Raw genomic sequence first — 23,094 nt, 5'->3', positions numbered from 1 at the left:
TTTCAATCATGTAGTCATTCATCTGAGCTTTTCATTGTCCAGCAGACAATTAAAACTGTGAAGGCTGCTGATTAAAACAATCACATAATCACAGCAGAACAGCGGCGACAGCAGTGGAGCTCATTCAGACCACCGGTAGAAACCCATGGTGGAGCTCATTTGGAGCATTATTAAAAGGCATAATTTGACCCATAATTATCTTTTCGCGCTCCTTGCCGAGCACTTGACAGTCTGCACACAGGACCTGTTCACTGTGTAAGGTAATTATCAAGAAGTTAGTCTTGGTTTCGAAGAAATGGCAATCTGCTGTTGCTAGGAGATTTACGGTAAAAGAGATGTCGCAGTAGCAGAATGCAAAATTCATTCATTTTAACACATAGATTTATAGACGGAGCAAGGGAAATGTTATCTTTGAACTGTCCAGCATGGGGGTCATTTGTCAAAATCTCTGGAGTTGTGTTGTTGGCTGTCGATGCCGATGAAGTAATTCAAACTTTTCCTCGGGGAGAAATAAAATGTGTAATTGTGGCTACAAGCTTTAAGTGATGAATTTGTTTCTAAATAGGAAAAAGAGAAGCATGAGGTTCTGCTATATAACACCTATAACAACTAGCAACATGCACACATGCTGCTGAGTTCTGTTGTCTTCTTCCTTGCTTTTTCCAACTTTATGCTGATGTACTATAAGAGTTATTCCAGTTAATTAACAATAAGGCAATTGTTTTTTCTCTCAATTAAAAAAAAAGTTAAACAAAATCAAAGTTTCTTTGAAAAACAATTGCGTTCCATGCAGCCCAGTCCTGCTCATGCAAAGTCTGAGATGCTATGATACATTTGCATATTTATATATTTGATAAATATTAATATTTGCTAACCTGGAAGACTTTCCAGTCCTTATCTGTCGCTGTTATGCATCTGTCTCTGCTACCTTCCTCTCTCTCTCTCTGCCTCTCTGTCCCCGGTGTGCTCTGTTTCAGCTGAGGCAAAGTATCAATCCATGCATAAATGATAACAGACTTTTTTGTTACAAAAGGATGATCCCTTTCTATCCCTCCTGCACAAGCACCTTTGATCGTGTCGCATATACAGCAACACACACGCACGTTCACACTTTTGAGTTGCAGAGTGTGCACGTGCATTAATCTGCGGGACTCTGCTTGGGTGTCAACACAAGTGCTGGTCAAAAATGTAAGTGTGTGTGTGTGTGCGCGGCTGTATGTGACAGGATCAAAGGTACTTGTGCAGAGGGGATAGAAATGATAATCCTTCGGTAACAAAACTCTCTAATCATTTATGCATGGATTAAAACTTTTCCTCTCCTCTAATGTTGCATCCCAGAAAAAAAGAGACAGAACTCTGACATTATTAATATATGGATTAATTTTAAGCACAGTCGCTACCACAGCTGCAAAACGCTGCTGAGAAGATAACCAACTTCAAAGACCAAAGAAACTCCCAAATAGGGACAGCACAGGGTCCTGTTTTAAACATAAAATGTGAGCTTGTCAACTATATGGAGCTTTAAGATTTGTAATAAAGCGCATGCAATTTGGTGGGAGAGCTATAATTCAAAGTACTTTATTGTAAGAGTGTCTCTTTTAAACAACGTTTGCGTTGACATTTTCCGACTTCTTGGAATCAAATCTACTTATTACCACATTATCTCCTCTCAAACTCTCACTGTTATTCGGCTTTATTGAAAATCAGCAGGCATATGAGTATTTCTGGTGACGGTAAATTCCTCTAACCAGCTGATCTATAATGGGAGGAAAATATCAGTTCATATGCATCACTTTTACCCTTGCAGAAGTCAAGGATAATTAGAGTGTGTGTGAGTATGCAGTGTGTCCGTGCATGTTCATTCCACTAAAAATGGAAAGATCTGTCTTTCTGGCGTTGCTTTGAACTGCTAAATGTGGACAGTTTGAAGTGCGTATTCACATATCATACACATTAGTGTCAAATCTGGAGTAATCTCTAAGTAGCTTTATTTTTTTTTGAAAACACAGATGACAGGTTTACCACAGTGAAGACGGCCAATTTCATCCATAGAGAAAATACCTTTTTTATAGTTACACCAAGGATCAGTTTGGATCATTTCATTCCATTGTGGACAATGAAAATGTGCCTTCGTCTCCTCAACAGTTATTGGCAATTTTCAGTTCCGTTGTATAATAGTGTAGGCTGACAGGCTGGGGATATTTCATATTGGTAGCCAAAGATCCACAGAATATGTTGATAGTGTTTTTTGCGTTAATGTGTTCGCCTAATACCTTAAATCCCTACTCGACAGTGTCAGTTTAAGTGACTTATCCAATTGTTTTTACTGCTTTAAGAGTGCATGAAATTGTCTGAGCTGTATATTAGTTACTTTGATGCTAGAGTTTACAGCCACAAGCGGCTCAGGTGAGGTAAGGTGAGCTTAATGCTAATGTCAACATGTTAACATGCTCACAATGACGATGCTAACATGATGATGTTTAGCAGGTATAATATTCACAAGGCTCATCTTAGTTTAGTGTGTTAGCATACTTACATTTAGCACTAAATACAAAGTACAACTGAGGCTGATGGGAATGTCATTAGTTTTGCAGGTATTTGGTGATAAGCCAAAGTATTAGACAAATAACATGTTATAACATAACTAGCTTTGTTTGAGGGCGTGCCAATCTAGCCATCGTGCAAATGTGTTACTTGGTGACATCACCAGGTTACGGAAGAAAAGGCGGGACTTCAAGCAAGGCTCCTTTTGTTCTGGATTTTGGACTTTGTAACTTTGCAGACCTTTTACATGAACAAAAAGCTATATAACACACTAAAGGAAACGGGAAAATGCACTTAAGCATTATAGGTCCTCTTTAAGGGATCACCAAAGTTATTACAGTTCATCCTGATGTGGACATGAATGCCTACCAAAGTCCATAACAACCCATCAATGGTTGTTGAGACATTCACTCAACATATGAAATGTCAACCTCATGATGGCACTATTGGAAATGTCAGGGGATCACTAAAGTCACCAGGATTTATCGTCTGGGAACCATGAATATCTGGACCAAATTGAATCACAATCTATCTGATAGTTGTTGAGATATTTCAGTAAGAACCAAAGTGTTGGACCAACCAGCCAACAGACAATCACAGAGCCAGGAAGTAGTGTCCATGGCATGTGCGCTACTTTAAACTGTTAGAAAGTGTACAGCTTTGTGAGCTCAATAACCATTCAGTTTTGAATTTGACTGTGTGGAGTCTAGTTTGTGTTTTATCAATCCTGATGATGAAAGCTCAGCGGGGGCTCGTGTACAGCAAGCTCGAATGATCATTAAATCAAAATGTTTCCCCTTTTTTTCTCTTTGAGAGCACACTGAAAAACTTGGATCGACTGAGACAATGTTCCTTTGGTGTCTGCACCAGCAGAAGAGAGGACGGGAAAGGGGAGCATTATTAAAGAAATAAAGAAAACAAGGAGAGCTGCAGAGTTGGAACAAGAGATTGAATTTGAATATTAGAGGGAAGAGTTCAGAGTGTAGGACGGGGGAGCACCGGAGAACGGAGCTGTGTGAGGATGATAAAAGAGATGCAAGGTAGAGGGGGTGAGCGGAGGGAAGAGAGAGGGAAATGCTGAATAGAGGCCCAAAAATACTGAAGTGCTGACTCAGCTACTTGACTTAACAGTCCCAAACTCAGACACACACACACTTGAGCACGTACAGTTGTTATGCTCCCTGTCGTTGCATGCTCAGATCCAGAAAACAGTGTGTGAGTGCACTAAAGAACACTGTGATTTTGTTTTATTGGACTTCATTACTGTGAAAATAAAGCAATGAAGATAAAACGCCTTTTTTTCTCTTTCAATGAATACAGCAATAGACATCTTTTCTTCTATTATTACTGACTGATATTCACACAAATGACTCCTAATGTTCCAGCAGAAATTGATATGTTCTGACATGCACTTGAGATTTACTCAATTATTTTCTGTTTAGGTTTGTAAAGATTTGTTAAAGCCAAATGGGATATTGTAGCAGAACATTTGAGGAGGGGAAAAATGGTGTTGCTTGTATCTCTTGTTGGTTTTGCTATTCTGTTTGTCTGGAACATGAGATAAGTGAGAGAATGGGCGTGTGACAAATTGCAGACATGTTGTACTCCTGGTATGAGTGTTCACCAACACTGGCTAAGCCTACAATCCAACTGAGGTATTGAGCCTTTTTATCCCTTTATGCTCCCTTTCACTCAAATTGTCTGTAACTAGCAGTGGTTGAAGAAGTATAGAGCTTTTACTTAAGTAAAAGTAGCAATACTGCAGTGTAGAAATACAAGTAAAAGTCCTGCATTCAAAATGCTACTTAAGTAAAAGTACAAAAGTATTAGCATCAAAATATACTTAAAAAAAGTAAAGGTAACCTACTCATTATGCAGAATGGCCCATTTCAGATCACATTACTTTTATTTAATGTTGCATGCTGGTAGAGGTGGGCCTTATTTTGTACTACTGGGTAATGTAAAATCCCCCCTTAGGATCAATGAAGTTTTATTTTTATCCATAATAATACATTATAATTGATCTTATAATTTAAATATAATTGTATTTGAATTAATCTGAATCTGCAAAGTAACTAGAGGTATCAAAAAAAATTTACTGGGGTAAAAAGTACAATATTTCCCTCTGAAATGTAGTGGAAAAGAAGTATAAAGAAGCAGAAAATGAATGTACTAAAGTATGAACTACAAATTGTGTCTACATTAAGAATGTCAAAGGAAATTTGGTAGTCAATACCAATACCGGTGAAATTCCATGATTCTCGATACCCAATGTGATACAACGGTAAAAAACAAAAACAAAACAGTGAACACTTTGGATGCGTTGTTAATGTAACGTTAACATGAATTGAAACTCACTCCCCTTGAATTCTTTGAATAAATTTGTCCATCTTCGCTAAGTTGGATGTGGTTCTGCCTTTTTTCTGAAAAGTTCAATGGCACCGTTTGCACACTGGCTTTTGTGAATTTATGATTTGTCTATTTCTTGTATTCTTATTTAAAGGGAACCTGTTTTGCTTTTGTGCTTTTGCCCTTTTCCTTTAGTGTGTTATATAGTTTTTTTTGTGCACGTAAAAGGTCTTCAAAGATATAAAGCCCAAAGTCCACGCCAAAGGGAGTTACTCTTCCCCCACAGAAACACTGCTCCTGAACTGCCCGAAATGCCTCGCTTGACGTCCCGCCTTTTTTTCTGTAACATGGTGATGTCACCAAGTAGCATAGTTTGTCTAGCGGTTAATTTGGCACGCCCTCAAAAACGAAGCTGGTTAGAGCGGAGCTGAAGCAGAGTCCGAAGAGTTCTGTTCGGTTGACCAATCACAAGAGTGGGCCAGCTGCCCAATCAGAGCAGACTAAACATTAACTAAAAGAAAATCTTGGCATTAGTAGTTTTAATTATGTATTGTTAGCTGTTTAGAGCTAGTGTTAGAAGTTAAATGGGTCATAATTCCCTCTCTAATATCTATTTCATATTGCTGTGAATACATCTCCTTCGAACAACTGTTTTTATAGTGTTTATCACCAAAAGCTACATTTTACAAGATTACATTTGGACACATCATGATAATGTTATAATGTACCTTTGCCCAAAACTACACTTCTTTACTGAATAGAGCTTGAATGCATCATAATTTAACTCAGTGCAGGCAATGTTTGCTAAGTTGTGCATTACAAAACCATACGGATATCACTCTGCTTGGATACTATCACTCCAATCGTGTCCCATAGATACTGTGGGTCTGATAAAACACACAAACCCACCCAGAACCACCAACAAAATCCTTGTACCAAGGCCGGCAGCTTTCCTCTCAATAAACATGTGAGTCAGTACACACAAATATTACCTGGCTGTCTCTGGTGGCATTTCTCCCATAGTCTTAGGAGGGCATTGGAAACTGCAGAATGGTTTGTGTGCACGTGTACTAGATAATTTTTTGTATTCTCTGCACACCTCTCTTAACACAGATAACATGCTGTAGCCATGGAGCGATTCCAAATTTTAATTTGGCCATGTACTGACCCGATTGAGCCCATGATTAGTTTATAATTATCTTGGAAAAGACCAGAACGCCAGCATCAGCAAATTGGAGCGGGAAAGATTTATCTGTGGGCTTTCATGGTGGGATTTTAATCAAACCTTATCAACATTTGGGAAAACACAACAAAATGTGTCCCAGAGTGAGAATGAAGTTTGTTTTTTTCTCGATGGAATGCTTATTTGAGATTTGACACAAGGTGATTTTTGTTCAAGCTCCACATCAAATCTTGTCAGCCACTGTGTCCGCAAAGTCGATCTGTAAGTCAGTGTTAATGGAGCAATTTCAGGTTTTAGTCCCTTGGCATTTGTCTTTGCTTGTTCTGGCTTCTCTGAGTTTACCCTAAAGGTAAACGTGTTTGCTTCTTTTTTACAAATCAGTGCTGAACTTACTGGATTGAAACAATAGAGGAGCCACGTGATTCTGGATCAAATTTAATGGCTTCAACAGTAAGGTTGGTAACACTTCATTTTACAGGTCTGCAAATTTCATGGTAATAAGGTGATAATTAGCAAGTAAAAAAAGTTCCTATTGGAAAATAATGGAATATATTTATTAAATAATGTTTATAATAAAGTAATTTTTGATAAATTTTGAGGTAAATATTGGGGTAATTTGGCAGTAATTCCAAAGAAATTTAAAATAGGTTACTTGCTAAATATCACCTAATTATCATACAATTTGTGGATCTGTAAAATGAAGTGTTACCGTAAGGCTTTATACTTAAATATTGTATCATTCAAAACACTTGTAGGTGCTATATAGGAGTGCAAAATGACTATTTCATATTCCAAATTACTTGACTTCAACTTGACTTGAAGGGAATTTCCTACTGTCCTTTATACTTCATAATTTACTTTCATTTTGTAATTTAGAAAGTTGCACTGTTGCACTTCATATTTTAAATGGGACATCTGTGTATTGGTGACAAAATGTTGGCCTTCTTGTGCATAATGTGTGTGTGTGTTTGTGTGTGAACAGATGTGCATGTGTCTTGAGAGGGGTTCCCTATGGCTGTGAGGTTTAGATGAAAAACAGATGTCTCCAGTTGGAGAGAGAATGAGGAACGTATAGGCTGTCAAACACAATTAATAATAACAAGACACACACACACACACAACTACCAGTGGAAATGTCTCTCTCTGTTTCACCATTGTAAGGAAAGTGTGTCATTTTGTAACATTGCTGACTTGAATGAGTGTACACGGTTAAGCTATACAAATCCAGCAGAATCACTCTGTTATACCGTATGTAAGAAGCTAATTTGGAGGAACACAGCAGGTAGAGGAAGCTGCCTCAAGAGCAAACCAAGGAGAAAGGAGAGTCCCTCTCTGCGCCGCTCTCTTTCATGCTTTTCCTTTGTGACTTTTGAGGCTGATGAGAATTTCACTGCCTCCATCTGCCCATCCATCCGATGTTTGTGCTGCCTTGCTAACAGCTAATTGTAATTTGAATAAATAATGACATCTATCAATTTATCCGTTCAACTCCAAAAATAAACACCAATAAAACCAAAGCAACACCATTAAATTAATGAGAGCAGTGACTGCATTCATGTTTACTAAATTAGCTTTTCATGGATTTGATGGAGTTGACCTACTGTGTTGCTTTGAAGGCGCGTTGCACAATTGATCCGTGGTTTGGAAGGATTCATAAGACAAATTCTTAAGTCCTCACTCTATGCTTAGTCAGTTTACTTATGCTGATGAGTCAAGTGCTCCCTTGTTTCTGTTGGCATTGGTTGTTTCTCTTCAGTTTATCATTGAGCCATCAAAATTGGGTGGCAGCACTGCTGGCTGCTTTACCTGGATTGTTAGCTCATTAGATCTTTTAGACTTAGCCCCTGGCATCCAGCATGGGTAAGCCAACAAACCGAGTTACCATGCTGCAATGAGTTTCCCCATGGACTGTTGTCAAATTCTGCAGCCAATGCCAGGATAGAGAGTGTCAATGCGTGTAACAGAGGGACTTAATTGTGAATGAAACAGCCACTACTATTATGAACATATGGGCAGTTCTTTTAAAGAGCCTATAATACTGCCTGCAGTAGGAAGAATGTTTTTGGTATCAGTGGGCAAAAACCTTTCAGCATATTGTAATTCAAGTGTTCTGAGAGAAAACTAGACTTATGCACCTCGTCATGGCTCCGTTTTCAGGCTTTAAAAAAATGTAGCCCGTGACGGAGACTTTAGGCCAATCACAGGTCATATCAGAGAGAGAGCGTTCCTATTGGCTGTGCTCCGGCTGGTGGGCGGTACTTGGTATTTCCTCAACTGATCTCAACATGGCTGCCGGGTCACAAACTTTCTCATTTTACAGCTAAACAGTACACTACAAGATGTTTCTGAAAACATTTGAGGCGAGAAATAGGCATTACAGTCACAGAATATTGATTCATATTAGACCAGCGGTGCCTAGTTTGACCGTTTGATCGGAGTTCGCGAGTGATTGACAGCTGCTCAGAGACGGCAAGGCTCTAGCTGGGCTCTGATTGGTAGGAGCACCGGAGGACACCGGAGGACACACAGGCACATGATTTTTTTTCTGATTACCTGTCTCATGCACGACTGTCAGGATATAGTGACTGTTATATAAAAACAACTTCTTTTAATCATATTTAGTCCATTTCTACCCACTGCTGCTTTAACAATGGATCACATGATTACTTGAAAGGGACCAAACCCTCAGAGAATTTTCACCCGACCGCTTCGGTGTCTTTTATCTCATGTTTTGCTATTCTGGTCCGTTTTTGCGTTATTCTCCTTGCTCTCATTGTTTTCAGTCACAGCTGCTTTCAGTGAAAAAGTTCTAAAAACCAACTGTTTGCTGCCTGCCCTTCAACAAAAGACAGACAAAGTTACCATCTAGCTGGTAAACATAATGAAGCATTTAGCGAGAAAAAATGTTGATATTTCCAACAGGAACTGATTGTGGAGACTAAAAACAGAGCTCAGCTGGAGTGAATGTTGGACTTACATTTGGCTGTAAACACGACTCCAAATGATTGCTAATGTTGCCCTGTATATATACTGTATATATATCTGATCAATTTGTAAATAGGCAATTGTGCTAATATGTGGCCCAGTGGCCTAATGGATAAGGCACCAGCCTCCGGAGCTGGGAATTGTGGGTTCAAGTCCCACCTGGGTCGTGTGGGACTTACTTGGATGGTAGTGACCCCACTTATGGTGTGTCTGGTCATCCATCAACCACACGTTTGGCATGTTGATCCATGGATCCTATTGTCTGCATGTTGAAGTATCCTTAAGGTGAGACACTTAATGCGAAGTTGCTCCCCGGGTGCTTTACAGCAGCTCATGGGTTAAATGCAGAGGCCAAATTCATGTAAGAAACAGTATGTGACAAATTTAATAAAGTTTAAGTTTAAACTATAAGCATGTCGATTGGTTCAATAGTCTTAACTGCACAAAAAGTTGCTATTGTTTGGATATTTTTTATTGTTTATCAGTCTTGACTGAAATCAGTTACAGTTTTTCTTTTCAGTTCAGCTAACATTTAAGGTTGAAATAATGATAGTAAATATATCTCTTTAAGCCTCTGCCACATAGCGGCACAAATCCTCTGCCAGCAACCGAGACAAATACTTTTCTGCTTAGCCAGGGTCGATTTTTCTTTTTCTTTTTTTTTTAAGCTAACGCGACACATTTCACCCCGGCACACTGTTGAGAAACAAGATCCGCCAACAGCACATAATCTCTCCCTCTTTATCTGCCTCTCTTTCTATCCCTTCCTATTCTCTCTCATGCATTTTTACCCTTTCATTTTTACATTTCTCTACTTTCTCTACCCATTTCTGCCTCACAATCCCAAAGGCAGCTCAGATACAGGAGGAATAAGCAGGTGAGCTGGTATAAAGGATATTTCTCTTCCCTGATATGCCTCTGCACGATCTTTATATAATGCATCCTTAGCCTTTTTTTTCTCTTGCGTTCAATAGGCTGCTTTTAAGATCTGGCACCGGATCAAGTTGTTTAAGAGGAAAACAATACTGCTGTCTACCTGAGTGGGTGAGAGAAAGAGTGTGTGTCTGAATATCTTTGTGCGTGTGGTGTATAAGCATTGCGCACCTGCATCTGAGTAATGCTGTGTGTATGTGTGTGTGTGTGTCTCAGTTCGCCTGCAATGTGTGCTTCCTTCTGATAGGGTTTTCAGTCGTCTGTAACGGCTGAAATTGTATTTGCTAATGGAGACATTTTGGGACAAGCAGGCTCAGACAGAAACAGAGCTATCTGACCCGAGATAATACGTTTGTTTGTTGGCATTTCTTCCCATTGCTGCACCTCATTCATCAGGCATTTGGGCCGTGCTATTTATTCTCTATTAAACTCACACAGCATGGCAATTCAGTTCAGTTACACTACATCTTGATGTGTTTACTAAGATCAATTTTATCACCTGAGATCCTTTGATCAAGGCACTTAATGCTCCTATTCCCCCAGCAGTGCTGTTTAGTCACTGACAATATAAAAAGCAGATTTTGCCCTATAGGTTTCAATATGTGTGAGTGTGTGAATGTAAAACAGGGTGATGCTGAGCAATAATGTGAGCAGTGAGGTTTTTTTTTGTGTGGATAAATGCAGGTTAACATAAAAAAAGCAAATTGCTCCATTTTGGGTGAGTTCATCTCATAATAACTCCCCGTTCAAATTACTAATGCCAATCTCGGTACACAGATAATAATATTTATTCTCATGGGGGATAATGATGGATCATTGGTTCAGTGCAGTCGCCATAAAAAAGCATCACCACCTGCCATTAAATTGCTTGCAAGTGACATCTGCAGGCACATCTGGACCTGAAAAGCAGTTTGCTATCAGCACAGCATCATATAGCATTACGCAACATTGAGTTACCACCTACACCGAGTCCAATTGGGTGAAATCTGTTCTAAAATGAGAAGTCAACAGCCTGAGAGAGCAACACGTTGCACAGTAATTGATGGTGTGAATTTGAAACAAAATGGTGTTTTGTTGAGGAATACACTGCTGGCCCCTGAAGTCCTTATTAGACAGCATTACATTTGTAAAACAGATGTTAGAAATGTATGTGAAAGATATTGTTTTTTTGTTTTTTTTAATATGCCTTTACAAATCAACAAATATATTTTGGATGGAAAATATAATTACCCGTTAACGCAAATTTGTTTTAACGCCACTAATTTCTGTAACGCATTAACGCAATCAAACTTTCGGAGGTTTTAGTGGGCTCAGTTTTAAAGGTAGAGTGATCATACTTGTATCATATGAAACTAGAAAATCCATTGGTACCAACCATGTCATAGCTTGTCACAAAGGAGGATGAATAATGGTCCAAACTTGCGGTACATTTTGGTGAAGAAAAACCGCCATGGCCATTTTCAAAGGGGTATTTTGACCTCTGACTTCAAGATATGTCAATGAAAATGGGTTCTATGGGTACCCACGAGTCTCCCTTTTACAGACATGCCCACTTTATGATAATCACATGCAGTTTGGGGCAAGTCATAGTCAAGTCAGCACACTGACACACTGACAGCTGTGGTTTGCCTGTTGGGCTTGAGTTTGCAATGTTATGATTTAAGCATATTTGTTATGCTAAATTCAGTACCTTTGAGGGTTTCTGGACAATCGTTGTCATTGTTGCCCACTCCCGTGTTGATAAGATTATTAAATACTTGACAAACCTTTAGGTAAATTTTGAACAGATTAAAAATGTACGATTAATTTGTGATTAAATATTTTAATCAGTATATATCTGTATATATATATACCTTTATTTTCCAAGATTTGAGTCGCCATCATCATCGACATTTAACCAAGGTAAACAGGAAAGAAAAATATTGCAAATAACATTACATTTCCCAATCATACAGACATATATTGTATAGTGTAGAGTCTTCTGCAATAGTTGATCCAATCCCTCCAGTTTTACCCCTTAGTGGCAAAGGCCCCTGGCATTTACATTAATAAAAAATAGTAGAACATGACTGTGAAATTATCTTGGTCTCCCAGCCTCCTGATTATTATGGCGTTATTGCCAATCATATATATATGTAGTGAAACGGGTCGTCCTCTCACCTCCAAAGTAATTGAAAAGGTCTCTATCTTTCTCCAGCCCTGGTCACTTTCCCATTAGCCCCGCACTCTGCACTGAAATGAGTCGTCAGGCTTCCCAATCTGATTTACCTGGGACAAGACATTACCATCATTGGTGGAAATATTACATCGTCATAGTTTTAATAATGAAATGGTGTGGGGGGCAAGGGGCTGATGGTGGTGAGAGGGGGGTGTTAATGATATTGAAAGGTATGGTATGAGGTGAGTTTGAGTTCATGGTTGAAATAATGAGGGTGTTAGGTGAATTAATATGTTTGATTCGGGGATGTGAATACATGAATGTGAAAGGCAGCTCTTATAAAGTCCTATCTACCAAATCTATGCATATTTTAAAATGTGAGATAAAGCTCTGAGGAAAATATTGCTGTAATATCGAGAAGACTCGGGCGGCCATTACGTTTTTTATGCTATTGAGTAATGTACCCGTCATTAAATGTAAAAAGTGAAAGTTACACTAGGGTTTAAGTTCAAGAGCCTGAATATTATAACATATTTGAAAAAAGCAACTCATTAAACTGCAAAAAAACACGGATCATTGGATCATTTTGCTGTACTGTTTATTTTTTTGTGAACTTAATTCAAGATCCTTAAAGTGCAGTATCTTAAAAAAGAGCAGCCAGAAGCAGTAATGACTTTTTATTTTAAGCTCGTTCTCAGTCAAGGTAAGACACATCAATGAATAACATACCTCCTTTTGTGTTTAAACCTGCGTTTGTTGACCTCAAAACTACAGGTAAAACAAGAATTATTCAATTATTCATCCATGTTATTGTTGGAATTGTCTAGTAGGGTCAGTGCAATGTGAAAAATTGTACTGTAGTGTATGTATAATGTATTCAGTGAAACATGTTATTGGCTGCACTGGAGAGATTTGGCAGGAGGATGTAAGAGGAGAGAAGAGGTGTGTGTGTGTGTGTGTGTGTGTGTGTGTGTGTGTGTGTGTGGTGGGTATGGGAAGACGTGGGAGCAGGGTATGGGATTTTAGACTTGAGGACTGCAGCAGCACAAGGGCAAAAGGGCAGCTGTCCATATTTGGAGGTAGCCAGCAGCCAGCCAATCATCACGGATTAGGAGGCATCACGACCTTCAGCCTCCAACGAGAAGTAAAATCCGGGAACAAATAGTGCATACGTGCACACGCGCCCGCACGCACACACACAGAGTTCCTCGCTCAGACACACATTAGTTGAGAGTAAGGACAAGCCGGTAAAGAAAGCCTTGGATTTGCTACTATAAATCCAGCTTATGGACGAATGGCCACCACAAACAGAGAAAATGCCTTCACAGCAAAATCACAAACGCTGAGGGCTGGAAAGAGCAGGAGAGTCTGTTTTTGGACTTTGCGGGTGAGAGTGATAAAGACTGGAGCGATGACAAAAGAGAGGAGGCATTTCAAGGAAGAAAATAAATAAAGCATGTGCTGCATGAAAGAGATCAGGATTTTTGCCTGCTGACCTTATTTTGGGCAACCTAGTTTGAAATCATGCCATGGCCTCTCCACCTTATCCTCATGTGGAAGGAGGGAAACCCATGCAGATGTTTAAGCAAACTCTACAGCCATGCCTGCAGTTTTAAAGAGCCATACTTTAAGCACAACTGTGCCTTAAGTTGAGCTAAATTAGCATGCAAATATACTTACAATAACAAAGTTAACATACTAATGTTTAGCAGGTATATTGTTAATCATGTTCACCTTTTCGGTTTAGTATGTCAGCATGCCAACATGTGCTAAACACAAGTACAGTACAGCTGAGGCTGAATGGTATTGAATGTATTTGGGTGTAACAACACAACAGCTTTTTTAATAACACCGCATTATGTAATAACTAGGCAAAATGCAATGACACCCACATTTTGTATTAACCTGTCACATCTTGTAATAAACAGCTATTACATATTGTGTAGTGGTTGTTAAAAAATGCAGATGTTGCAGTTTTTTTGTCAACATGTAATAATACATGCATTATGTAATAAACAACCAAGTGGATGTCTTCATTATAAAAAATCGTGTTAACAATGTTTACTTCATGCATGCATGAATCATATATGACTCATTTTAAAAGATACAATTAGTTCAGTAGATTATCTTTCATTGGCCAAAACTACATCAAGATGGAGGCATGTATTTTGATTGGTCATTGCAAAATGCATGTATACATAAAAAGAAAATCCAATGCAGTACTACCCGAAAACCCGAAAAAAGTTTTTTACAATTAATTATGATGGGTACATGAATGTCTTTGTCAGATATCATGATATTCCACCCCATAGTTGTCAAGACATTTCACTCAAAACCACAAAATGTTAGCTTTGGGCCAATAGAAACTCTGATATGATTGTGACACACAACAATAAGTTCATTATTTTTAAGTTGAAGTACTCACTGAAAGTCATCTTTAGACTTGTAAATTTAAATATCTGGATTATTAGCACTATGCCAGTCTTGCTACTGCACATTCTACTTTCTCATTTTTACATTTAGGTTGTGAAATGCTGTCAAGTTGAGTCGAAATGGAATTTGAATGAAATCACCCTCTGTTTAAAGGTATATGAGTAAAATTAACATTTAATGTATTGCTCATTTAGCTGCTGCGGGACTAGGAAAGGATTATTTGATCTTAACATGATTTAAATTGAAATGTGTTTCTGTTTATCACTGTGACAGACAGACAGAAGAACATGTCAGTTTGCTGTGCTGCGCCATGAAGCTTCGAATACCTTCGAATATTTCTCACCGAAGCTTCGAAGCCCAAACAAAGTGATTATGATACATCGTCTGGGAACCACGAATGTCTGTACAAAGTTTTGCACCAATCCACAAAGTGAAAACCCTGAACTACAGTTATCCTACAGTTGACGTAATGTCATTAATTTCCTTCCTCTTCATTCGGAAGAGGGACATCCTAAACTCAGATCTGACGGTGATCAGCCTGCTAATTCCATTTTGATTAGCCATCTCTTAGTGCCTCGGCCACACCTGCTCGGACACGCGCCACCGCCCCGCCCCCTCGTTAGGGCGGAGAGCGTTCCATCATTAACGAGACGCCCAATAACCACAGTGACCTGGCAACACATTCCCAAAACATTCCATCAGTCAGTAGAGCATGTGCATGAGATCGTTAACGGAACTCTCATTAATTACAAGGCGATGGGATTGGCTGGGTTTGGGGTCGCCGTGGCACTTGAGATGATAAAGGATATGGCTAATGTGATCAGTCATTAGCATTTAACAGTAGAAAGCTGAGATGAAACATGCTTTATAATCATCTCATCGCAAGAGACGGTGAAGTGAGTAAAACAAGGTGACGCAAACATGCAAAGTTGTGTTGGTGGAAAAGTATTTAAAGGAAAAGGACGGGAGGGAAAAAGCATGAGGGTGAAAAGTATAAGAAGAGATCACAGGGAAAGGAAGGAGGAAGGAGAGAAGGAAGGAGGGAAAGTTAATGAGCGCAACAGCTTTTTATTATTCCGGCTCCTTTGCAGACTTTAATGTTCTTTACAGGTCTCTGGCTCAAGCAGTTGTCCTTCTTTTTATCACACTCTGAAAATGCAATTAGTGTTTTCAATTTTCCAGATCCTTCTTCTCCACTCAGTCATAAAGCGAGACCAGGTAATGTCTAAAAATGTTGCTTCATAAACATAATTGGATGACTGCTTTCGCATAAAAAAAAAATACTAATGTGTTTCACCTTAATGTAAACTGCAAGAGATCAAAATCTATTACTTTGAGGTGAGTTGAATTAAGAAAATTACACGGTGTGCTGAATGGACATGTTAAAACTGAGAACGTTAGTCACACCAGACTACAAATTCCTAAAAAAACAGTTCATTATTTAAATAGCAGTGGTATTTAAGGGAGATTTAGTCACTCATACACAACCTACAGGTCAGTCAGTAACTCTCTTCTTCAATCTGTCTCCAGAAGTTTACTCTGCTTCCAAAGTTAGACGTCTAATTTTCCAAAATACAACCATAGCGTTCTTTTGTTTTGTTCTGTCTGCATAATGTATTTTTTTTTTTTCGGTTGATTCAGCCACAATTTATGCTCAACACAATCAGTCTGTCATTGTCAGTTCAGCATCAAAGGCAAAATGCACCGAAATATGATTGGCAGGGGGGGGGGGAAAGATGGAAATGATTCATGAGATGTATAAGAAAGTAAGAAAAATGTATTTATATAGCGCTTTTCACAGTCACAAAGTGCTTAACAATGACATCATGCAAACATACAAGGAAGAGATCAAATACATAGTGGAAACAACACAGTAGGCGGCACAATAAAATACATAAAGTGCAGGCCTGGTGCATACGGGTTACCCAAACGCCTGTCTAAACAGGTACGTCTTTAACTGACTTTTAAAAGAATCCAGAGTCAGTGGATCGTAAGGGTGCGGGCAGAGCGTTTTAGGTGCTATAGCCATGGGTCTTAAGGCGAGTGCGTGGGACAGACAATGAATTATACATGTTAAACCTAAGAGAGCGAGCTGATGAATAAGGGTGAAGTATTTCAGCCACATATGTCTGACCGTGCAATGCTCTGTAAGTAAGAGAATTATAAAATGGATCCTATAGGCAGCCAATGAAGAGGTCTGAGTATGGGGGTGACGTGAGATCGTTTATTTGTTACAGTACAGTTACAATAGTCAATGCAAAATGAAATAAAGGCATGAATATTTTTGGCATCTTTGGGCAAAAATTCCATAATAACCTTTCAACATATTGTAATTCAAGTGTTCTGAGAGAAGACTTCTGCACCTCCTCATGGCTCTGTTTTAGGCTTTAAAGAAATCTACCCCGTGACAGGAGACTTTGGCCAATCACAGATCATTTCAGTGAGAGAGCGTTTCTATTGGCTGTTCATTCAATGGAGGCAGCTGTCAATCACTCGCAAACTCCGACCAAGCTGTAAAATGAGAAAGTTGCTCCGGCTGGTGGGTGGTGCTTGGTATTTCCTCAACTGATCTCAACATTGCTGCCGGGTCACAAACTTTCTCATTTAACAGTTAAACAGTACACTACAAGATGTTTCTGAAAACATTTGAGGCGAGAAATTAGGCATTACAGTAAAAGAATATCGATTCATATTTGATCAGCGCTGCCTAGTTTGACTGTTTGATCGGAGTTCGCAAGTGATTGACAGCTGCTCAGAGACGGCAAGATTCCAGCTCGGCTCTCGTTGGTTTGTTGTTTTCCTCCAGTTGGTGAAATCCTGTTGATGCCATTAGGAGCACCGGATGACACCAGAGGACACAGAGGGACATGATTTTTTTTTCAGATTACCTGTCTCATGCACTACTGTCAGGATATACTGACAATTTTATAAAAATAACTTTTTTAATCATATTTGCTCCAATTCTACCTACTGCTGCTTTAAGTGGAAAAAAACACAAGATATTGTCAGCTGCTCAACATGGGTGTCAAACGACGAGGATTGGATGGAGGAAATTACAACCTTGCCACATACACACCAATATGGAGCCAGCCAGCCAGCCAGCCAGCCAAGCAGTGCAACAACCTTAAGACAATGACCCCATCTGTTGATGCCTTTTTCTGTCTTTTGTATGCCTGCCTTTTCGCCCCTGAGGGTCTGTGGTTGGTCTCCTTGTAGCCTTCAGTGGTATCGCCCGCACCTGTAAAGGAGATTATAAAGCTCACTCTCACTCTTCCAGCCTACCCATCTCGTGGCCTTGTTCCAGCCTAAAAGGGTGAGCATCCAGGCCGTTTTTTCTGTCTTTGTTTTGTTCTTTTGCCCGCTGGATACACTCACCGCTGTGCACATGCCTGTCCAACCATGCGAGTAACACCTACCAAATGGGAAGTTAAAAGCAGCCGCTGAGGTTAAAGTAAGGTCTCCCTCCTCAGTACATCACCCCGCGACTAAAGGCCACATCCCCTATCACTCATGTTCTTCATGGCAGCAGCTGTGAGACTTTTATAGGTGCAAACTCAGTTCAGCATGGAGCAGAAAATGACTGTGACCTCACTGCTGCCACTTCTGTATGATAGTTTTTATATATTTCTACTGTATGCCATTAGTGTACTGTCACACATTACACCAATCACTTTTTTATTCATTTTCAACCTCATTGATGTCATTTTATTATAACCTTTCAGCATCGCATAAAAGATTGCTTAAATGTGGATTGCTTTTGTTCCTAAGCAACTCTGCTATTTTTTCCAATTTATGTTATTTGTTCCCCACACATGCCACAGAGAGAGTGTGTAAAAACGCTGGTGCTTAAAGCCAGCTTCTGACCTTATCAACTGCATCAACATGAACTTCAGCAGCATCTGCTTAGAGATATAACTTTCAAAGTTTTAATTTCAGAAATGTTTAAAAATATCATGTTGGGGATGAGTAGTGGAAACACTTTCTTTTTAAATTTTCTAGGTCAAAAACAGATTTTGCACCACATACTTTTCATAAGAATGCATTTATTCACAACTCCTTGTAACTTGTAAGTAATCATGTTGTTTTACCAAGACGTAATTACTGTATAGCTTCCAGCGATGCTGATGTGTTTAACAAAACCCCATATCAGCACTATTCTATAAATGTACAACAGCATCTACTGAGTAACATTTTCATTATCAGCGCAGCAGAGTATACCGTATAATCATATGAAAGGATGCAGCCCACACGTCAACATAATCATTCCTGTAATGAGATAAAACATTAACTTGATTTGGACCAAAATGCCATTCATCCTGCGCACACAGAGCCCAGTTTAATCCTGTTTTTCTTTCTTTCTTTAATGTACTTGCTTGGCACACACAATGCAGAAATGCACATAGATCTGGTGGTAGTAGCCTACCAACACTCAAAAAGGAGAATCAGTCAGTAAATAAGAAGCTTAAAAAACACAAATCTTCCTTTTAACATGAAAACAGACAAATCTCCTAGAACGTCCATTCATGTGCAATCATTTTACATTGGTAATTATTTTCTAGGGGAAAGCCCTGAAATGTTCTCAGCAATCATTTTTGACTTGGTTGCTCCTAAAACATCTGTGTATGGTAATTAAAGTATAGTTAGGGTTGGGCTACTAAAGATCAGGATTTAAGTCACTATATATATTTTTTTATTATTATTATTATTATGATGGTAAAGAGATACCCGGTGAAAATGGTTGTGATGTTCTTACCACTAATGCAGAATAGTTGCATATAAATTATAAAAGTATTTATTAAAATATTGAATCGTGATTAATCGCATGATTGTCCATGATTAATGGCGATTAATCACACATTTTTTTTAAATCTGTTCAAAATGTACATTAAAGGGAGGCAAATATGATTGCGTTATGCAAACATATGTATATATTTATTAATGGAAATTCATTAATTTTCATTCACATATCTTGATGTCAGAGGTCAAGGGAGCCCTGTGAAAATGCCCATATTAGTTTTTCCTTGCCAAAATGTTGTCTTATTATTTAGTCTCCTTGTTGTCAAGCTAGTATGACATGGTTGGTACCAATGAATTCCTTAGGTTTTCTAGTTTCATACGATGCCAGTTTTTTCACTCTAGCTTTAAAACTGAGCCTGCTACAACCTAAAAATCTCATGTTGCGTCAATGCGTTAAACATATTAAAACAAATTTGCTTTAACGTGTCATTATCACGTTAACTTTGACAGCCCTAATATGAATATAATTTTTAGAAGGCCAATCAAAACTAATGCAAATCGGTCACTGAGGTAGAAACTCTGGCAATCCATCTGAGACATGAAACATGCCAAAGTCTCCACCTGTTACATTGTAGCACCGAGCATTTACAGTGTTCAGTGCTCCCACAAAAAATTCAGCCCAGCTGCTAATTCTTTACCCAGCGTGTGCTGGAGACATCCTGTGAATGTGAAGTCGATTCATTTCAAGTCGAGAGAAGGAAACCTTTTGAGAGTGAGGGTGAGAGGAGGACCAGGAATGAATAGCAGACTTGTGAACTGAAGAGATAAGATATCTGATCTCAATCAGTTGTATTACTCCTTTCTGTGCCCCTCTCTATTCCCTTCTTCTTCACTTCCCCCTGCCCCTCACTGATTCCTTTAGGCCCATTTAGTTAATTAAGGCCATGAAATGTTTCAGAAACCAATTATGCGGTGACATTATTAAAAGACCACCCTGCCTTGTAAGTGCAGATTGTGTCTGCCTCTTGTCTTCCAACAGAAAGGAAACTTGTCTGACCCAAGCGGCCATTAAAATAGGGTTTGGATTTATACAGTGAAATGCAACATCAGCAACTTTCACTTTCCTTTGTCTGTTTTCTTTTTTTCACTTCACTTGTGGATCCACATTTGCTTTTACTGCTATATTACTTGAGAGCTCGACATTCTTTGCAACTGGGTTTTCTATTAGGGATAAGAAGGGCCTGTCATCAGATTAGAGACAATGCTTTGGCACTGATAGGATCTCTTATTCATTTTGGGGGGATGGGGGTATGGCAGGTTGAAACCAGTAGATGGAGATTTTTAAGAAATCCTCTTAAACACCTGCTGAGACTGGACGGGGGATCCATCGGACTCAAACCTTTAAAAGGGAGTTTATGGTTTTTATCATAGACATGTAAATTTTTTATAGCATGAAATAACTAATTAAAACCAAACTTATCAGAGAAACACTTGAACATACATCAGCGTGATTAGAACTATACCTAAAATGACAGAAACCATCTTTTGAAAAAATGTATTTGAGGTTTACTTTGACTTTTTAGTTTGACCCATGTCCCATTCGCTAACATGGAGGAGGCGGGCTTTATGAGCTATACTGCAGCCAGCCACCAGGGGGCAATCAAGATATTTTGGCTTCACTTTTGGGGAGCTGTCATGTCATCCATCTTTATATACAGTGTATGGTTTTTACACACGACAACTATTTTTTTTTCCTGATTCTGAAAGCACTGAAATACTGTTGTCTTTAAGAGACCTCATACCTTACTGATAAAAGTGTACAGTGCTGTATGTGCATGACAGTGGGAAATGTATGTGAAAAGACATTGATGGAGCTCCAAATTCCTAAAACATCCATGTTTTTCTTTTACACAATGAGCACTTTGGTTTGTGATCCTACTTATTTGCCGCACAAAGAAAGACAACAAATGTACCGAGACGGGGATGACTAAGGGAATTTGCTCATGCTCATCAACATACTGCATAACTTACAGTGATTTGTACAACATGCATTGTGATTTGTATCGCAGCGCTATGATGTGTTGAAGGGGGGAGAAACGAGGAGAGTTTCACAGAAGTGCAGATGTTGATTTTCCGACTTCTAGTGCTATTTTGAGAATATGCAAATATTGCCTGGAACGATTGACACCAAAGGTCGCTAATTAACATAAGTCAATTCCACTGTGCTTCTTTTGGGAGTGAAATGTAGCGGCGTTCTACCTCCTCTCCATGTACACGTACAATGCAAATGAAAGTCAGGCACAGCAAGCAGCAAGTGCAGAAAGTAGAGAGTGATAGGAATGAAATGTGTTAAATTCTGAAAATCTGAATGTCACATTTATTACAGGGCTTGCAACAATGATATAGCAGAGTAGAGTGAGTGACATTTCCAAATCATGTCTTGTAAACAGATGTAAACAGAGTTTCTTGTTAGGCTTCATCGTAAAAAAAGATGTGAAAGCATAACATTAGAAATTTCCCAAATTATATATATTTTTAAAAGCATTTGTTACAAATAATACACATGAGCATTGGAAAAAACAGGACTTAATAGATAGAAAAAAAAAATAACACTTGAACATACATCAACATGATAATAACTACATAAAATGACAGAAACCAATTTTGTTTTGAAAAAAAATAATTTGACATGTAGGCTACTTTGACTTTTTAGTTTGGCCCATGTCCCATCCGCTAACATGGTGGGGTCGGGATTTATGAACTATATTGTTTATTTATTTGTTTAATTGTTTGTTTATTTGTTTGTTTGTTTTTTACTACTTCCTGATAGTTAAGAAGAAACAAAATCTAGCACCTGCAAAATCAACAGTCAACAGTCATTTTGTAATGCATTGCAGCAGGAACATCAGAGAAGAGAAGAACTGGAAAATAAAGAACAATACAGGTAACGTTACTGTCTTAAGTCGACTCTATTGTTTTCAAGGTAGAGGAGTTAATGCTAACGTTACCTTAAGTAATTTAACACATCTGCTAAATAAGCTGGAGTGCTGTCAGCTCTAACATTAGTGCTAAAACATTATTTTCAGACTTTATTACCAGCTTGAACTCTCTAAGAAGAGATTTCAGGAGTTTACTACTGTTGAGTAGCCTATTTATCGTTTTTGTAGAGCTTAACTATTTATAATTAACACTTGTGTTCCAATCCGCATACTTCTGTACTACATACTCATTATTTCGAGTGCATAGTGCGTTCCAATTGGGTAGTACGGCGAATGCAGTGCACTCAAAGTACCCGGATGTTGTACTCAAAACGGTCAGATCGTTGAGTGTGGAACGCTGGACACGTTCCACACTCATTTGCCTCCAGCTTGGCTACGTAGCGGAAGGGGCGGAGCCACGACCACTATTCAAACAGACGTTGAAGTGTACTTCTGGAAGTACGTGGATTTGATGTGTCGTCCCGAACGAGCCGACTCTAAGAGCCGGCTCTTTTAAGTGAACGATAAGAGCCGGCTCTTTTAAGTGAATGATAGGACGATCTTCTCCGCGCCATGGGCACTCCATGCACTGACTGTGACTGAATGTTGTGTTAATGTTGTCCGTGCGACCAATCATGTAAAGACAGATAAGGATTATACCATCAAGTAGGGAGGTGCGGTGCGCTGACGGTCTACAGGTACAGAGCAGGAGGGAGAGGAGGAGAGAAAGAGAGAGAGGAGTGCGGTGCGCGAATAGCAAACAAGATGAGTGACAGTCGGAAACGAAGCAACAT

The 23,094-nt window shown here is 39.0% G+C and overlaps 1 non-coding gene across 1 annotated transcript; it reads left to right on the top strand.

The window, feature by feature from the left end:
* Positions 1–9,155: 9,155 nt before the first annotated feature.
* On the top strand, positions 9,156–9,228 carry trnar-ccg. Its single transcript has one exon. It is a non-coding gene; the product is annotated as a tRNA-Arg (tRNA).
* The last annotated feature ends 13,866 nt before the right edge of the window (positions 9,229–23,094 follow it).

The sequence above is a fragment of the Sebastes umbrosus genome, chromosome 21, assembly GCF_015220745.1.
Source record: "Sebastes umbrosus isolate fSebUmb1 chromosome 21, fSebUmb1.pri, whole genome shotgun sequence".
In the NCBI taxonomy this organism is placed as follows: Eukaryota; Metazoa; Chordata; class Actinopteri; order Perciformes; family Sebastidae; genus Sebastes; species Sebastes umbrosus.
The sequence above is the reverse complement of the archived record's forward strand: the minus strand, read 5'-3'. Positions and strand labels throughout refer to the sequence as shown.